Source organism: Rutidosis leptorrhynchoides, chromosome 5 (assembly GCF_046630445.1).
Source record: "Rutidosis leptorrhynchoides isolate AG116_Rl617_1_P2 chromosome 5, CSIRO_AGI_Rlap_v1, whole genome shotgun sequence".
In the NCBI taxonomy this organism is placed as follows: domain Eukaryota; kingdom Viridiplantae; phylum Streptophyta; class Magnoliopsida; order Asterales; family Asteraceae; genus Rutidosis; species Rutidosis leptorrhynchoides.
The window spans coordinates 27,059,352-27,077,021 of record NC_092337.1 but is presented as its reverse complement, the minus strand read 5'-3'; the positions used below and the strand labels follow the sequence as shown (position 1 = coordinate 27,077,021).

The window sequence follows — 17,670 nt, the reverse complement described above, 5'->3', positions numbered from 1 at the left end:
CTTCCTCTTTTGAGTGCAAAGGTCCTTTAAAAATTTAGCGTAAGACGGGACTTGCCTAATAGCATCGAGGAGGGGTAAATTTATCTTAACCTGTTTAAACGTTTCCCACATGTCCTCTGGTTGTGGTCCCTTTTTCCCATAAGGGAATTGGTTTGGGGACTCTAAGGCCTTGGGAAATGGGACGGTTTTTGATTCCGTCTCAGCTTTCCCGGTCTCATTAACGATTGGTTCGGTCTTCTTCACCCACTCCCTACGGTTATCATTTTCACTTACCTCTTCCTCGTCAAGAACAATAGGAGACTTACTTGACTCTTGTTGCACTACCTCATTTTCACCAACCTTATTGTCATACTTCTTTCCGCTTCTCAAGGTACCTACCATGTTAACGCTATGCCATTTTCCTTGATCCTTATGATTTGGATTTAGAACCATGTAACTTGGAATTGTACCTGGTTCCCTATTTCCCTTACTTTCCGCTACATTACCGATCTCCTTAGCCAATGCACCAATCGACTTATTTTGCACTTCTATCATTTTTCGCATTTCGAAGATGAACGCATCCATCTTAGCATCCGAGCTAGATGGTTGATTAGTTGAAGTACTGTTTTGATTTTGGTTTTGGTTTTAGCCTTGGTTTTGATAATTGTTTTGGTTTTGGTTTCGGTTGTTGGGATAAGGATTTTGATAGTTTCTTTAGTAGTTGCCTTGGTTCTGAAAGTTACCCTGGTTTTGAAAGTTATTTTGTGGTCTAAGTTGGTTCCATTGGTTAGCATTCAGAGCATTGTTATTGCTCCAACTGAAATTAGGATGATTTCTCCAACCTGGATTATACATGTTGGAGTATGGATCAAATCTCCGTCCCTGAACCTCGTTAACTTGTTCTTCCACTATTTGCTGATTTACCGGTGGAATCCCATTTCTACTTCCGTATGCAAAGTGAGAAGGATCTCCTCAAATCTCACATACTTCCTGAACCTGTGAAACATTACAAGCAAGACCCTGGTTTGGGTTGTTAAATATGAGCATTTTCAAATCATCAAATTCCTGCTCTAAGTTCCTAGATGAACCACCTGAATCGGAAACATGATTCACTCGGGAGGTACTAGGTTGTTTACGATCAACCGAAGCTTGGGTTTTTGAACCCTTGCTTAACTGTTCGAAGAACGTCCATTCATCATCACTAGACCGAGTTAAGAATGCCTCACCACTAGCCGCCAAAAGAAACTGCCTGTTTTGGGAATCTAAACTATCATAGAAAACTTTAACCAATTCCCACTTGGGTATCTCATGGTGTGGGCATGCCTTAAGTAACTCCTTCAGACGTTCATACGCTTCATGAAATAATTCACCCGGTAATTGTTTAAAAGATTTTATTTGCGTACGCATGTCTGAAGTTTTACTTATGGGGTAAAATTCCTCTAAAAATCATTTTTTCATTTCCGCCCAAGTATTAATACTCCGGGCGGGCAAGGAGATAAATCATCTTTTTGCCATACCCTTAAGTGAATAAGGAAATAATCGAAGACGTACCTCATCATCAGTGAAACCGTTTACCTAATTAGTAGCACATATCCCATTAAATTCAGTGATGTGTTCATATGGTTCCTCATTAGCGATACCTCGGTAGGTTGGCAAGATCGAAATGAGTTGAGGTCGGACCTCAAATCGTCGGTTGTTTCCTCCTGCCGGTGCAGGATAAACAATGGGTGAATGATCCTCAAAATCACCCGGTTGGTAGTAGGTGTCTACTCCTCTTGGTCGTTCGGCCATCTCGTCTCGTTGATCAAAAACTTTCTCTTCAGTGTCAGACTCTGATTTAGGAGAGTTTGGTGGAACAATCGGATGTGTCTCTAACTGTGGTTGAGTGGATGCTGAAGCCACTGTCGAACCCTTTAATATTCTTGTAGCTTTTCGATTAGCTTTTGCAGATTTCTTGATTTCCGGGTCTAAAGGCTTAAGATTTTGATCTCCCAAACTCCGAGCTTGCATACACTAACCTGCACTTCAATAAAAACAAGAACACCGAGCGTAAAACTGACAAAAACAAAAAAAATAAAACACTATTTTTGGATTTTTATTGGTTTTATAATTTTTATGGTTTTTCTAATTTAACACGAAAGCAATAAAATAAGAGCTTGCAATCAAGCGCACACTTCCGCGGCAGCGGCGCCAAAATTTGTAGTATAGTGGTAGTATAGTGGTAAGTATAGTGGTAAGTATAGTGTCGTTGTATTCCCGCCTGTCACGCGGGTGACCCGGGTTCGATCCCCGGCAGCGGCGCCAAAATTTGATCGGTGTCGAAGGGCTGGTCAAAAATAGCCTAATTACTCTACTTTAGATAGGGTAAGCAGGATTCGTTCCACGGGAAGCTATGGTTAACTAGTAAGCAATTTCAGGATTTGTTTGTTTGTGATTAACTAAAATTAACTAACGTAAAGACTAGATTAACAATTACTAAGCAAGTGTAAACTTTGAGTATTTAAGAGCATAAACAATGAGCTAATTAAAAAGGTTGTAATCAATTGGATGGAAGTCTTTATCCCTTCACAATCCCAATCTAACATGCATTCATTCAAACAAGTATTATGTTTATTAAGTATTGATCAAATCTCATAGACAAGATTTCTTAGGCTTATCATTTCTAACTATCTTGGGATTGAATCATTCAACCTAGACACTATGTCTTTATCCTTAATCTAATTAACACTAAGTTGGACCAAGAACACAATGTTAAATCACTATAATTTAACTTGCAATAATCACAATCAATATTGCTTGCATTGATCAATAAATAATTGGTTTATAATATCACAATTCAAAAGACATAAGTTTCATAACATTACAAACCACATAAACTTGAATGAAAAGAATACATGTATCAATTGTTCATGGAAGGAATAAAGTGAAAGAAACTAGCCAAGCATGTTGGTGATGATGATCATGGTTGCTTCTTGAAGTTGCATGAAGAACACTCCTTGAAACCTAGCTTGAATCTTGATTTGATGATGATTAATGGTGTATTTTTGTGTGTTTGATGCTCTAAAAACTGATGGAAGATGATATAAATTCGTATCCTAGGGTTTCTATTATATAGGGGTGAAGTAGGGTAACCCCCAAGCATTAAATCTCTCAAATTCGGCCTTAAATTTTATCCAAAAATAGTTCCAGCGGCAAATTACGCTCACCTGACGCCTACATGCGCCCAGCCGCAAAAACCAGCCGCCTCCTTTTGTCAGCTTTCCACCTGAAGATGTTTTGGCACCCATCAGGCGCCTCCTTGCGCCCCCTAGCCGCCTCCTTGTGGTTGGGCTTCAGTTTTTTCATTTTTTCTTGTTTTTAACCCCCGTTTTCGCGTTCTCGTCCCAAATCGTTACTCATTATAAAAACCTCATTAAATAACTTTTTAAACCTCAAATATACACATAAAATTCACCTCTTAACATCAATAATGATCGGCGTTTAAGACCCGATCAACAACTCTGCACTTGTTCAGTGCCATCATACACATATTTACTACAAACTATCGTATCGTATCGTGAGTTTTCATAGCTCCCTTTTTATATATATTTTTGGGTGAGAATACATGCGCAACTTTTATAACTGTTTTACTCGTTAGACACAAGTACTTAAACTTTTATGCTACATACGTGCTTTGTCATGCTAAATCCCTGCCGTAATATCGTTAATTGCTGAGGTATATGTAACACCGGCCATTTATTATTTTTTTTTTTTAAAACACACAGCGGAAGACTTTATCTACAAACACAATATAAGTCACGTCATTACATTAATCTGTGTAATTACGTTTAAGTTTACACAGCGGTGTTACGTTATTACAAAACATTATTTATACAAAAGTCCACATCAGAGTTGGGTCGTCAAACATGTCTTCTGCATCAATACCCATCCCATCTAGCAGTACCTAAACCTGCAAAGGGGGAAAACATGTGGGGGATTAGCGCACCGCTAAGTGAATGGAATCTATCTAACAGATATAGCTTAAGCCACACACAAGCTATATACTAACAACAACACTTGCTAACTACCAACTAGCATACAATAAGACAATACGAGGATCGGCGGCTTGTACGAGCACACGACTCCCAGCTGATCGGGCCTGAGTCTACCGATAGTCCCTGCTACTCAATTAACAGTATAGTTATCCAGATGCAGGGGATGCATCATTCACACTATACTCCACAATTAGTAGCCTATGGACCCAACCTCCCCTAGGAACGGTTGACCTCATACGGACTCTAACTTCTCCTAGGCACGGTCTCGAGTCCCCAGTCTCCCTAAGCCCGACTGGTGCCATTCACACAGTGTACACATAAATCACATACAACATCAGGCATACGATATTATTCTAACATGACAATTTCTACACTATGCATAGTAAAAGAGTCAACCACTGTAGCATGATATGCTACTTAAACTCTATCCGTAGATAGACCCACTCACCAATTACCAGCAACTGCTCAGTTATTATTTATGAGCTTCCTCCTTATCCTTATCTCCTGAGAACAGCAAAAACCAAGTTAGAATAGTGTTCCCATCAAGATTAGACACACTGACAGCGAATTATAGCAAATTAGTAAAAAAATGCGTCCGCTAAAATTTTCATGCTTAACACTTATGCACTTTCAAAATTTACATCCTGAACACCAAGATACAAACGGGCAGCATAACGGCTAGAAAAAGGCACTTTGGTAAAACATTCTGCCCTGGACACACAGTCGGTCGACTGTCTCCTCAATCGGTCGACTGACATAGATAGTCGGTCGACTGTTGACACAACCGGTCGACTGACTTTCCCAATCGGTCGACTTATTTGGTATCACCACAATCGGCCGAAAGTCGAACTCAGTCGGTCGGTTCACTAGCCAGTCGGTCGACTGTCGACCGACAGTCAGCCGACTGTGTTCATCATCTGCAGATTCTGAACACAACCTACGGACTTCAAGCTAAATTCACCAAAACTCGATCTAGAGCTCGTTTTCGACACCAAAACTTACCACAACTCAATTACTACATGTTATAGACTATAAACCCACAAAGTTTTGAACATAACAACATCAAATCCATGGATTTTGACACAAAATCAAGCTTTTGAACAAATACACTTAAAAACACCATTTTAACACTAAATTGATCATGAAAGCTCATGATTCATACCTTAAAAGAATCAGTAGAGTGTAAAGAACGTGATTTCAAGACCAATTCGAGCTCAAGATCAACAATGGAGAATTAGGGTTTGGTTAGGTGGGAGGGATGAAGGTACGGTGTGTGTGGGAAAATTCTAGAAATGGAAAGAAGAAGGCAGTACACTAGTCACATATTTGGGATTAATTCCCACACTGTGCAACACACGGGTATTTACCAGTTATCTGATATCTTTCGTACAGGATTAGGTAACCCAAACGAGGTCCAAATAAAATAAACAAACCTGTTCTGGGACCCTTGTCACAAACTGGACACAACACAAATAATAAAATAACACTATTCACATAATTAAAATAAAAGCACTTAAGACTAAGCACAAACCCTAAGGGCAAAATAGTCCACTTACAACTAGCTCGGGTTTCAGTATGTTACAAATCCACCCCCTTAAGGAGATTCCGTCCTCGGAATCTGGTCTTGGTCAAACAAATGAGGGTAGCGAGTCCTCATCAACTCTTCTGTCTCCCACGTATGATTAGAACCCAAGCTGTGTTTGCACTCGATCAATACCATCGGTATCTCTTTATTTCTCAACTTAGTCACCTTTTGATCAACTACACGGACCGGCTCTTCCACCAATTTCTTATTCAAATCGACCCTTAAATCTTCCAAAGGAAGGAGTTGCGTTTCATCATCGACTTTACACTTACGAAGATAACACACGTTAAATGTATTATGAATACCGGCTAACTCTGGCGAAAGATCTAACACCACAGTCTGGTCATTCAACACTTCACTGATCTGAAATGGACCAATAAATCTTGGTGCTAACTTACCACGTTTACCGAATCTGATAACCCCTTTCCATGGCAAAACTTTTAGATACACTCGTTCACCCACATGAAAGGTTACCGGACGTTTACGCGGATCAGCATACATTTTCTGCCTATCTCTAGCGGCTTTCAACTTTTCTCTCGCAATTGCAACTTTTTCAGCTGTCATTTGAACAATTTCGGGACCTGCAAACTGTTTCTCCCCGGCTTCTAACCAACAAGTCAGAGTTCTGCAATGACGACCGTACAACATTTCATAGGGCAGCATCCCTATACTCAAATGATATGAATTATTATACGCGAATTCGACCAACGGCAAATGTGTATCCCACGAACCACCGTATTCTAACACACAAGCCCTTAACATATCCTCCAAAGTCTGTATCGTTCTTTCACTCTGACCGTCTGTCTGAGAATGATAAGCTGTACTTAAATTCACACGCGTACCCAAATTCTGTTGAAGACTATTCCAAAAATTCGACACAAATCTGGAATCTCTGTCTGAAACGATCAATAACGGCACACCATGTCGACTAACTATTTCTTTCACATACAAATCGGCTAACTCACTTAACGAAGCTATCTCACGAGTAGCAAGAAAATGAGCACTTTTAGTTAGACGATCCACTATTACCCAAATCATATCGTGTCGTTTCTGAGTTCTTGGTAGTTTGGTCACAAAATCCATCGTTATATGTTCCCATTTCCACTCTGGAATCTGTAACTGACGTAACGAACCATAAGGTTTCTGGTGTTCTGCCTTCACTTGAGCACAAATATGACACTTTTCGACATATCGAGCGATATCTGTTTTCATTGTCGGCCACCAATACACTGTTTTCAAATCATGATACATCTTATTACTACCCGGATGTACTGTCAATCTGGATTTGTGAGCTTCTGTCATAATTAAATCCCTCAAATCTCCAAGCTTAGGCACCCAAACACGATTGTTTAAAGTCTTTAGTCCACGTGAGTCATCAATTAAGTCCACTTTTTGTTTGATCATTTGTTCAGATTTAATATGTTCGTCCTCCAAAGCACAGGCCTGAACTGTTCTTAAGCTGTTAATCAAATCTGAAGTTATATTTAAATGAAGAAATTTCACATTTTCACTTGACTTTTTACGACTTAGCGCATCTGCAACCACGTTTGCCTTACCGGGATGATATTTAATTTCACAATCATAATCTTTGATCAACTCTTGCCACCGTCTCTGATGCATATTCAATTATTTCTGTGAGAAGATATATTGCAAACTCTTATGATCTGTACAAATAACACAATGAGTTCCATACAAATAATGTCTCCACAGTTTCAAAGCAAACACTACTGCAGCCATTTCAAGATCATGCACTGGATAATTCTTCTCATGAACTTTCAACTGTCGCGAGGTGTAGGCGATTGCTTTATCTCTTTGCATTAATACACAACCCAATCCAGCATATGACGCATCACAATATACCACGAAGTCGTCTGAACCTTCTGGTAAAACTAACACTGGTGCCTGACACAGTAACTGTTTCAAAATCTGAAAAGCCTTCTCCTGTTCATCAGTCCATCGAAAGGCTACATCTTTACGAGTCAACTTAGTCAACGGACCTGCTATTTTAGAAAAATCCTTGATAAACCTGCAATAATAGCCAGCCAATCCCAGAAAACTCTTAATCTCAGTCGGAGTCTTCGGAGAATTCCAATTCATTACCGCTTCTATCTTTGTCGGATCAACTTTTATATCACATGACCCAAAAACTGCACTTCACGTAACCAAAATTCACACTTTGAAAATTTTGCAAATAGTTGCTCACGTTTCAACAAGTTCAAAACTAATCTCAGATGTTCAGCATGTTCACTCTCTGTTTTCGAATACACCAATATGTCATCAATAAACACAATCACAAACTTATCTAAGAATGGACGACACACTCTATTCATTAGATCCATCAAGACTGCTGGCGCATTCGTCAACCCAAACGGCATGACAAGAAATTCATAATGACCATACCTAGTTCTGAATGCTGTTTTCGGTATATCTGATTTAGCAACATGAACCTGATGATATCCGAATCGTAAGTTTATCTTAGAAAAGAATGAAGCACCCTGTAACTGATCGAACAAATCATCTATTCGAGGTAACGGATACTTATTCTTCACAGTTCTTTTGTTCAATTCACGATAATCAATACACATACGCATTGACCCATCTTTCTTTTTAACAAACAATACCGGAGCACCCCACGGTGAAGAACTCGGTCGGATAAACCCACGATCTAATAACTCTTGAATCTGTGACATCATTTCACGGATTTCAGACGGCGCTAATCGGTATGGAGCTTTTGCAACTGGAGTTGTTCCAGGAACCAACTCAATCTTATATTCGACTTCCCTTACCGACGGCAGACCTGGTAACTCATCTGGGAACACTTCGGGAAATTCTGATACTACCAGAATATCAGCCACAGTTTTCTTTTCTTTCTTCGCATCAATTACATATGCAAGAAATGATTCACAGCCCTTTGCCATCGACTTTTTCGCTTTCATCATGGTTATCAACGGAAAATTATACCCACCCCGCTCCCCTCGGGCCACAACAAGGGTTCCATCGGTCGAACGAAAGGTAATCATTTTCCTATCGCACTTAATATTAGCCCTAAGCAAGCTCAACCAATCCATTCCTAATACTACATCAAAGCTAGGAATAGGTAACACTAAACAAGTCACCGGGAAGACTTCCCTTCAATCTCTATACAAACCCCATACACATATGTTGTGACGGGTGTGATCTTACCATCAGCTACATCTATACTAACCGGCTTGGGTAACACAGTAACTGGTAATTTCAACTTAGCACAGAAACCTAGGGACATAAAACATCTATTGGCACCACAATCAAACAATACGCGAGCAGGTATTGAGTTGATTAGAAACATACCGGTGATCACTTCGTCGGTTGCCACAGCATTCTCAACTGACATCTGAAAAGCTCTAGCCTCTGCTGTTGGAGGGTTCTTCCTCTTCTGCCCACTCAAGGCAGTTGACCCTCCGGCTGATGCCGAACGCGCCCCTGACCCTGCCCCGGAACTGCCACTTTTTGACGGATAACTAACTGCACGATGCCCTGGTTTATGACAACTCCAACACACACTATTCGGATACGGACATGTTGAAGACTCATGCCCAACCACATCACACTTTAAGCATCTTCTTGTAGCCTCAGAACACTGACCACTGTGAGAAGATCGACACGTGTGACACCAATTCCCTTTACCTGATCCAGATCCAGAACTACTCTGACCACTTTTACCCTTCGATTTAAACCCACTAGACTTCTTAGATTTAGATCCTGATTGACCAGATACTTGCCCACCTTGTTGTAGCACATTACCAAACATTCTATTTCTGGCGGCCTGAACATCACTTTCTACCATCTTAGCCATCACAACAGCTTGAGACAAAGATGTAGCTGTTCTAACAAAAGTTCGGTACTCTGGCAGAATGATATTAACAAAATGTTGGATACGAGACGCTTCATCTGGCACCCATTGTTGTACAAACCTCAGTTTATCCATATACTTCTCTACTACCTCATCGATCGTCATTTGAGGTGTCATCTTCATTTCAAGAAACTCAGTCTTGATTCAGTTCATATCAAACGGATTACAATACTGTCCACACACCTTGTAGCGACCCCGACAAATCGTCAAGTGACGGCGTCGGCTACGTGGGTCCCATTACCTGATTATAAGTCTTTAAGATAACGTTTGACCAAAATATGTCGCCTTCATTTCAAAATAAAGATTGTTTCAAAGTTTACAAGAATTGTTCAACCAAAAGTTAAGTTACAACGTTATAAGTACGATTGAAATCTAGGCGACACGGTTTGAAGTAAAGTCAAAAGACGCTCCATGAAATGCATGTATACTCGACATCGGATGCAAGTATCAAATAGTGAGCGGAAGCATGTATCACATATCGTGCAAGACCTGAGAAAAACATAGAAATCTGTCAACGAAAACGTTGGTGAAATCATAGGTTTAGTAAGTATTAAACGTTGTTTTTGAACCACAAGATTTTGTATTTCCATAACGTAGATTATCCAAATCATTTGCATTCCAAAAGTGTTGTTATACGCGAGCACTCAATTATCAAAACTTAACCAACGTTACCCCATCACACAGTGCTAGAACCCACACTAAAACACAAAAATATATTTCATCCGCATAACGGTAGCGAACCGTCCGAATGAGGGTTTGTTAAACCCGTATGGCCACACAATATAAGTTCTCGCTTACACCCTGCAAGTGTAACTAATGATAATCGAATTGAGGCATTTTTGTTCTAACTCGCACGTGGAATGTTTGTTTTCACACTTGTGTTCAAAACATAAAAGTAAGTAGTACAAGATGTAACAAAGTATATGTTTTCTCAGCCCACGATTTAAAAGTATAAAAGTTGTTGAAAAGGTGGGACTATGATCTCACCTCGAGTGCACGAGTATAAAGGTACTTCAACAAGTAAACGTGTGCATGAAAGTTGCTTAGCCTTGACCTAAACAAGTAAGTTATATCAATTAACCGGTTACGACACAAGGTCGGGTGAAATGTGTTCAATTAGTCCTATGGCTCGTTACGACTCGATTAAGTATAGCATGTGAATCACGTTGTCAAGTTTCATACAAGAAACAAGTATAAAAGCATGTTAGAATGATTGTATAAAAGTTTGGTTAAGTTTGACTAAAAGTCAAACTTGGTCAAAGTCAACAAAAAAGTCAACGCGTTCGGGTCGGGTCCCGAACTATTTTTCTATGCTAATTATTCATATACAAGTATATTAGAACAAGTTTCATGTGAACCGGAGGTCGATAGCTAGTCAAACATTTTACGTGAAAAGGGACAAAGTGGGCAGAATCTGGCCAGGCCAGATTGCGCGCCGCGCGGGGAAGGGGCGCGCCGCGCCACCCTCTGTGCAGGCATTTTCTGTTTTTCAAAAGTGTACACGAGCCAAAACCTATTCTAACACAACACTTGACCCGCAAACGCTTATAACGCCTATTATACATCGTTGGAAAGGTATTTTGACGAGGAATGCAACTAAACACATATCATCAATCAAACTTTCACTTTAAACAACCAAAAACCGCAATTAAATACTCATAATCAAAGTTCAAGTTCCAAAAACGCATTTTATGATTCGGGCAACCAACTTACATGTATGTTATGCCGTTTCGAAGGTAATCAAACACACGTTGCAACAAAACACTAACAATTAACATTCCATGGCATTCAAGCATCCAAAAATTCATCTCAAGAACTAGCAAACCCTAATCAAGCATCACAAAATCAATAATCATGTTTTTGGAGTTTCCTTAATCAACCTATACATCAAAACGAAACTAATGATACTAGTAACACTTTTAAAACATGCACTTTAACAATCTAACAACATTTGATCATCCAAAATCAAGGATTTAGCAAGTAATTTTCATATTGAACTAGTTACACCAAAAACAACGAATCGAGCATACAAATTACATACACGACATCACAATGAGCCATAGACACTAATTAACAACTTTATAACTCAAAAATCTCAAGAACACATAAAATTAGTGATTTTAGAAAGTTACCCAAAAGAGATGAAGTTGGTATCAAATTGAAGAGGATGAAGAGAGGATTCCAAATATGTATTTTGTTTTGATTGAAGCTTGCTAGATCATGAATGGATGATGAATCTTGATGATGAAGATTGAAAGAAAAGTTGAAAGTGTTAAAGGAAAATGGAAATGAAAATGGAAATGAATGAATGGATGAGAAAGGGTGTTGACTAGTTGACCTAGTCACACCTTTGATCACTTGGCAAAAATGGTCCCTCTAGTTCGGGTGCGGGTGCGTGAATTAACCAAACTAATTATTTTAAATTCCACGAGAGTACGGGAGACGTTATCTTCCAACAACGAGAATATTTAAAATGTTACATAACAAAGGATACGAATCTAGATACGAAGGGTATTATTTAAAAAGAAAAAGACGGGCGTTAAAATAATTTAACGGAAAAATGCGGGATGTTACATTATCCACACCTCAAAAGAAATTTCGTCCCAAAATTTAGTTGGAAGTAGTAGTCGATATCTCTTACTCGAGACTTTACGTTGTCCATGCAATGAATAAGTGAAAGTACGTCCTTGAGTGTTCTCATGAGTTGGATAGTCAGGGTTTTACGTTGTATTTGGGTTTGGTTTTACGATCCCCGGTTTCAACTGGTTTTCCCTATGAAGAGAAGTTGTCATCGATAGTTGATGTATCTAGCAGGATTGCACGCTCCTGTTCCGCAGGACACGTTTCTAAGTTTGTTACACGAAATGTAGGGTAAACGGAAACTTAATTGAGTCGGGAGTTCTAAACGGTAGGAAGCGGTTCCAATACGCCCCAAGGTTTCAGAAGGTTCAATATTGCGGATATAGTCTTTCTCGATTTCCCAAAATGGATTACACCCTTCCAAGGTGCGGTTTCCCAATATTACGCGGTTACACACTGGGTTTGGTGAGGTTCTCCTCTAAGTTTGGTATAACTCTTCTGGCGACAATGGGTTGTCTCGAGCCCTTCTCGGACTTGAACGATCTCAATTGTTGTTTCTTGATGGAGTTCAGATTCGGTGATTTGCTTGCCACATGCTTTGGTTAAATGAACAGGGGTATGACATTAGCGGTCATATAGGGTTTCGGAAAGTGCGTGTGAACACACGAGTGGTAACTACTGTTGTACGAGTGATCTACTAAAGGTGACAATACGAGTTTGTGACATGTCTTTCCAAGACGTAAATCGTTCGTTTGCTCGGTTCATCGGTTTGTGGGTGGTACGTGGTACTCATGTCTAAGCGGGTCTCCAGGGTTTCTTGTAAAACTAGAAGTGAAACGAGTATTTCGATACGGAATAATTGACAAAGATACGCCGTGTTGGAATAGAATCTCTTAAAATACGTTTGAACAAGTTAGTTAGGGTTCGAAAAAAATGTTCGTTAGGACTATTCACCCTCGTGGCGAATACTTAGGTAATATGAGGAATTTCTTTAAACGGAAATGCGAGCGATAAAGATAGGAGTGAAATGAGGACTTAGAATAGGATGAGCTTGCATCTCGAGGTTGCCATAACGTGCCTCTAGTTGTCAAAAGTTGAAGTCTGAAAGAGAAACGAGGTAGTACACGTAGTTGTATAGTTCGGGGTTGAATAATAGTTGACCGATTATCAGAAACACAAGGGCGTTAAGTCAAAGAAGAGTGAAGTATCGTTGGATTGTGTGTTATCTTAAATTCCAGTAATATTAGACGGTGACGGTAAAATAACAGAGGTATGTAGTGTGGTACGTGATGACGAGAAGTTTGATCGGATCCACAATTTAGTATTCGAATTCTTCGTGTAAAATAACGAATTTTTTTTTTTTTTTTTTTTTTTTTTTGAGTCGAGAGAGTATGCCTTTCGGCGTTCAAATAGAAATATTTCCATGTTCGAGTTCCATCTGTTGCTATACGATTTTAACTAGAAATATTGGTGTGAAGAATCACGCTCAAGGTTCGAACACGGAGAGGTTTAGAGTTTTCCTTAGTGAGTTAACGAGTTTAAAAGTCGTGTGACACCGTGTGATACCATTCTGTAACACCCCAGCTTAACATGACCACAATATTGTCCGCTTTGCCCGCAGGCGCACGGCTTTTTTTTTCTTGGCGATAACACACGAGAAAAGTCAGAAATTAATCTTCGGTAACAACCGGTGAGATCTAATATTTTTACGAATATAAGTCTGAGTTGGGAGAGTTTCCTGATTACATGTGGCTTGATTTCGAGATTGATCGTAATGCCTTGACCATTAACATCATGGTCTAGAAAATTGGACTTCGTTCAACAGAAATTCTCACTCGGAGAATTTGGTATAGAGTTGCTCTTTTCTCAAAAGTTCGAGCTTAAGATGGTGATGTTGTTCGTTTGCCTTCTTTACTTGAATAAGTTAAGATGTCATCTATAAATACGATAACAGATTAGTCTATATGAATTTGCATACGCGGTTTAGGAGGTTCATGAATACGGACGGAGTCCTAAATAAATCAAACGGTACTAAGAGAGATTTACAACTAACGTTGCGAGTTCGGAAATGGCTTAGGAGACATCGTCTCCCTTAACCCCCAATTGATGATAACCAGAACGGAGGTCGATTTGGAATACACGGGATCCACGCAAATAATCATGAGGTAATGGATACGAGGAAGAGAGTATTGGTTTCCAACCGAAAGTTACTTAGTTCACAATAATCTATACATAAATGTAGGGCAACAATTTCTCCTTAATGAATAGGTTTTGAGTTCCTTAGTTCTATTGGTGTCGAGTTCAATTTCTTAACGTATATCCTCCGATAATATTTATAGGCACACAATATTTTTCCGTTGGTCGCTTAAATCGTCTAAGTAGTATCTGGGGGAAGGAGGTGGAATATAAAGAGCACGAGTCAAATCCTTGGTTATAAAACGTCTAACGGTACTCGAATCGAATAAGTATGAAATATACGGTTTGTTGTGAAGAAACGTACCCGTGACTAGTCCATCATCGTCTCGGGCATCCTAGGTGTCGATGTTGTAAGTTCAACGGCGCGCGTTGGTTTTTGCTTTATTCTTTGGGCATTCATTCCTAAAATGACCCGATTGACCACATTTGTAGCAAATACTCGGCTTTGGTGCGTCGGGCCCCTTTTGAGTGACGGGGGCGGTACTTCCACAATACTTGGCAATATGACCACTACCTTGGCACCGATGGCAAATTAGCTTGCCACATTCACCAAAATGATGCTTGTGGCATTTGTTGCAAAAAGGTCGTGTCCCGGCATAACTTTTCTTGCCGACGGGGGTGAGAGGTTCCTTGGAAAAGTTGTTGTTGTAGTTACTCGATTGGGGGGCTTCCCATTTTCTTTTGTTGTCACCCGACTCATCCTCGGCTTTAGGTGCCGGCACTTCAATCTCGTCTACCGTTTCGATCAATTGACGGGCCATATTCAGGGCCTCTTGGTGATTACTGGGTTTGGATGACATTACTCCTTGTTTGATGCTCTTGGGAAGACCATCCATGTAAAGTTCAACCCTTAGAGGTTCGGGGGTCACGAGGTTTGGACACATCAAGGATAGCTCAGAAAATCGTTGATTATATGCCTTTAGGTCATTCCCGACCGCTTTTAAAGTTCTTAGTTCGTGTTCGAGCTTACGGGTCTCTTCGCGCGGGAAGTATTCGGTGATCATCTTTTTCTTTAAGTCGGCCCATGAGAGTGTGTGGGCTTCATCGATACCCACCGACAGCACATACGTATTCCACCATGTGAGGGCGATACCGGCAAAAGTGTGGGTGGAATATTTGACTTTGTCTTGGTCCCGACAACCGCTTATGCTAAAAACGGCTTCTGTTTGCTCAAACCATCGGGTGAGCACAACCGGTCCTCCGGTCCCATCGAAGGTGTGAGGTTTGCACCCCATGAAAGTTTTGTAGGAGCAACCCTCGTTTGAATTACCGGTTCCATGGTTGTTGTGGTTGTGGTTGTTATTGATGTCGGAGGAGATACTAGCCATAGCCGCACCTATGGCGGTGGCTATCATGCGTTGGAGGGCTTGTTCGGGAGTTTCGGGAGGAGCGCGTCGACGAGCCATTGTTCCTTCATGACACAAGAATATCGTTGGTTAGTATTCTAAATAATACTAACCGCGATATGGAATAAAGATAAAGAGAAAATTATCCTTGACTCGCCTTAAATTCTTTATGTCATAATGTCGGAACGTCCATGTGAATCACCGTAATATAATCCCGGAAATTATATTACCCTGATTCTCATGTGCATTTAACATTACTTCATAAAGTCAAGGTGGCGCGTCAACAAAATTTATTAACGTAAGATCAAGATTGAATACGAGTTAGATATGATAGAAGAGTTCGAGTATAAATGCACAAATAGTCAAGTAATTCCTACTTCAGTCTATATGCCGGTTGTAGTCTAGATTCACCTATGTACCCTATGACTCGGGGTGGACACAAATGAACTCTAAATCCCTACAACCAAAGCTCTGATACCACTTGTAGCGACCCCGACAAATCGTCAAGTGACGGCGTCGGCTACGTGGGTCCCATTACCTGATTATAAGTCTTTAAGATAACGTTTGACCAAAATATGTCGCCTTCATTTCAAAATAAAGATTGTTTCAAAGTTTACAAGAATTGTTCAACCAAAAGTTAAGTTACAACGTTATAAGTACGATTGAAATCTAGGCGACACGGTTTGAAGTAAAGTCAAAAGACGCTCCATGAAATGCATGTATACTCGACATCGGATGCAAGTATCAAATAGTGAGCGGAAGCATGTATCACATATCGTGCAAGACCTGAGAAAAACATAGAAATCTGTCAACGAAAACGTTGGTGAAATCATAGGTTTAGTAAGTATTAAACGTTGTTTTTGAACCACAAGATTTTGTATTTCCATAACGTAGATTATCCAAATCATTTGCATTCCAAAAGTGTTGTTATACGCGAGCACTCAATTATCAAAACTTAACCAACGTTACCCCATCACACAGTGCTAGAACCCACACTAAAACACAAAAATATATTTCATCCGCATAACGGTAGCGAACCGTCCGAATGAGGGTTTGTTAAACCCGTATGGCCACACAATATAAGTTCTCGCTTACACCCTGCAAGTGTAACTAATGATAATCGAATTGAGGCATTTTTGTTCTAACTCGCACGTGGAATGTTTGTTTTCACACTTGTGTTCAAAACATAAAAGTAAGTAGTACAAGATGTAACAAAGTATATGTTTTCTCAGCCCACGATTTAAAAGTATAAAAGTTGTTGAAAAGGTGGGACTATGATCTCACCTCGAGTGCACGAGTATAAAGGTACTTCAACAAGTAAACGTGTGCATGAAAGTTGCTTAGCCTTGACCTAAACAAGTAAGTTATATCAATTAACCGGTTACGATACAAGGTCGGGTGAAATGTGTTCAATTAGTCCTATGGCTCGTTACGACTCGATTAAGTATAGCATGTGAATCACGTTGTCAAGTTTCATACAAGAAACAAGTATAAAAGCATGTTAGAATGATTGTATAAAAGTTTGGTTAAGTTTGACTAAAAGTCAAACTTGGTCAAAGTCAACGAAAAAGTCAACGCGTTCGGGTCAGGTCCCGAACTATTTTTCTATGCTAATTATTCATATACAAGTATATTAGAACAAGTTTCATGTGAACCGGAGGTCGATAGCTAGTCAAACATTTTACGTGAAAAGGGACAAAGTGGGCAGAATCTGGCCAGGCCAGATTGCGCGCCGCGCGGGGAAGGGGCGCGCCGCGCCACCCTCTGTGCAGGCATTTTCTGTTTTTCAAAAGTGTACACGAGCCAAAACCTATTCTAACACAACACTTGACCCGCAAACGCTTATAACGCCTATTATACATCGTTGGAAAGGTATTTTGACGAGGAATGCAACTAAACACATATCATCAATCAAACTTTCACTTTAAACAACCAAAAACCGCAATTAAATACTCATAATCAAAGTTCAAGTTCCAAAAACGCATTTTATGATTCGGGCAACCAACTTACATGTATGTTATGCCGTTTCGAAGGTAATCAAACACACGTTGCAACAAAACA

At 39.9% G+C, this 17,670-nt stretch overlaps 1 pseudogene; it reads left to right on the top strand.

The window, feature by feature from the left end:
• The first annotated feature begins 1,282 nt into the window (after positions 1-1,282).
• LOC139851185 (small nucleolar RNA R71) lies at positions 1,283-1,396 on the top strand (annotated as a pseudogene).
• The last annotated feature ends 16,274 nt before the right edge of the window (positions 1,397-17,670 follow it).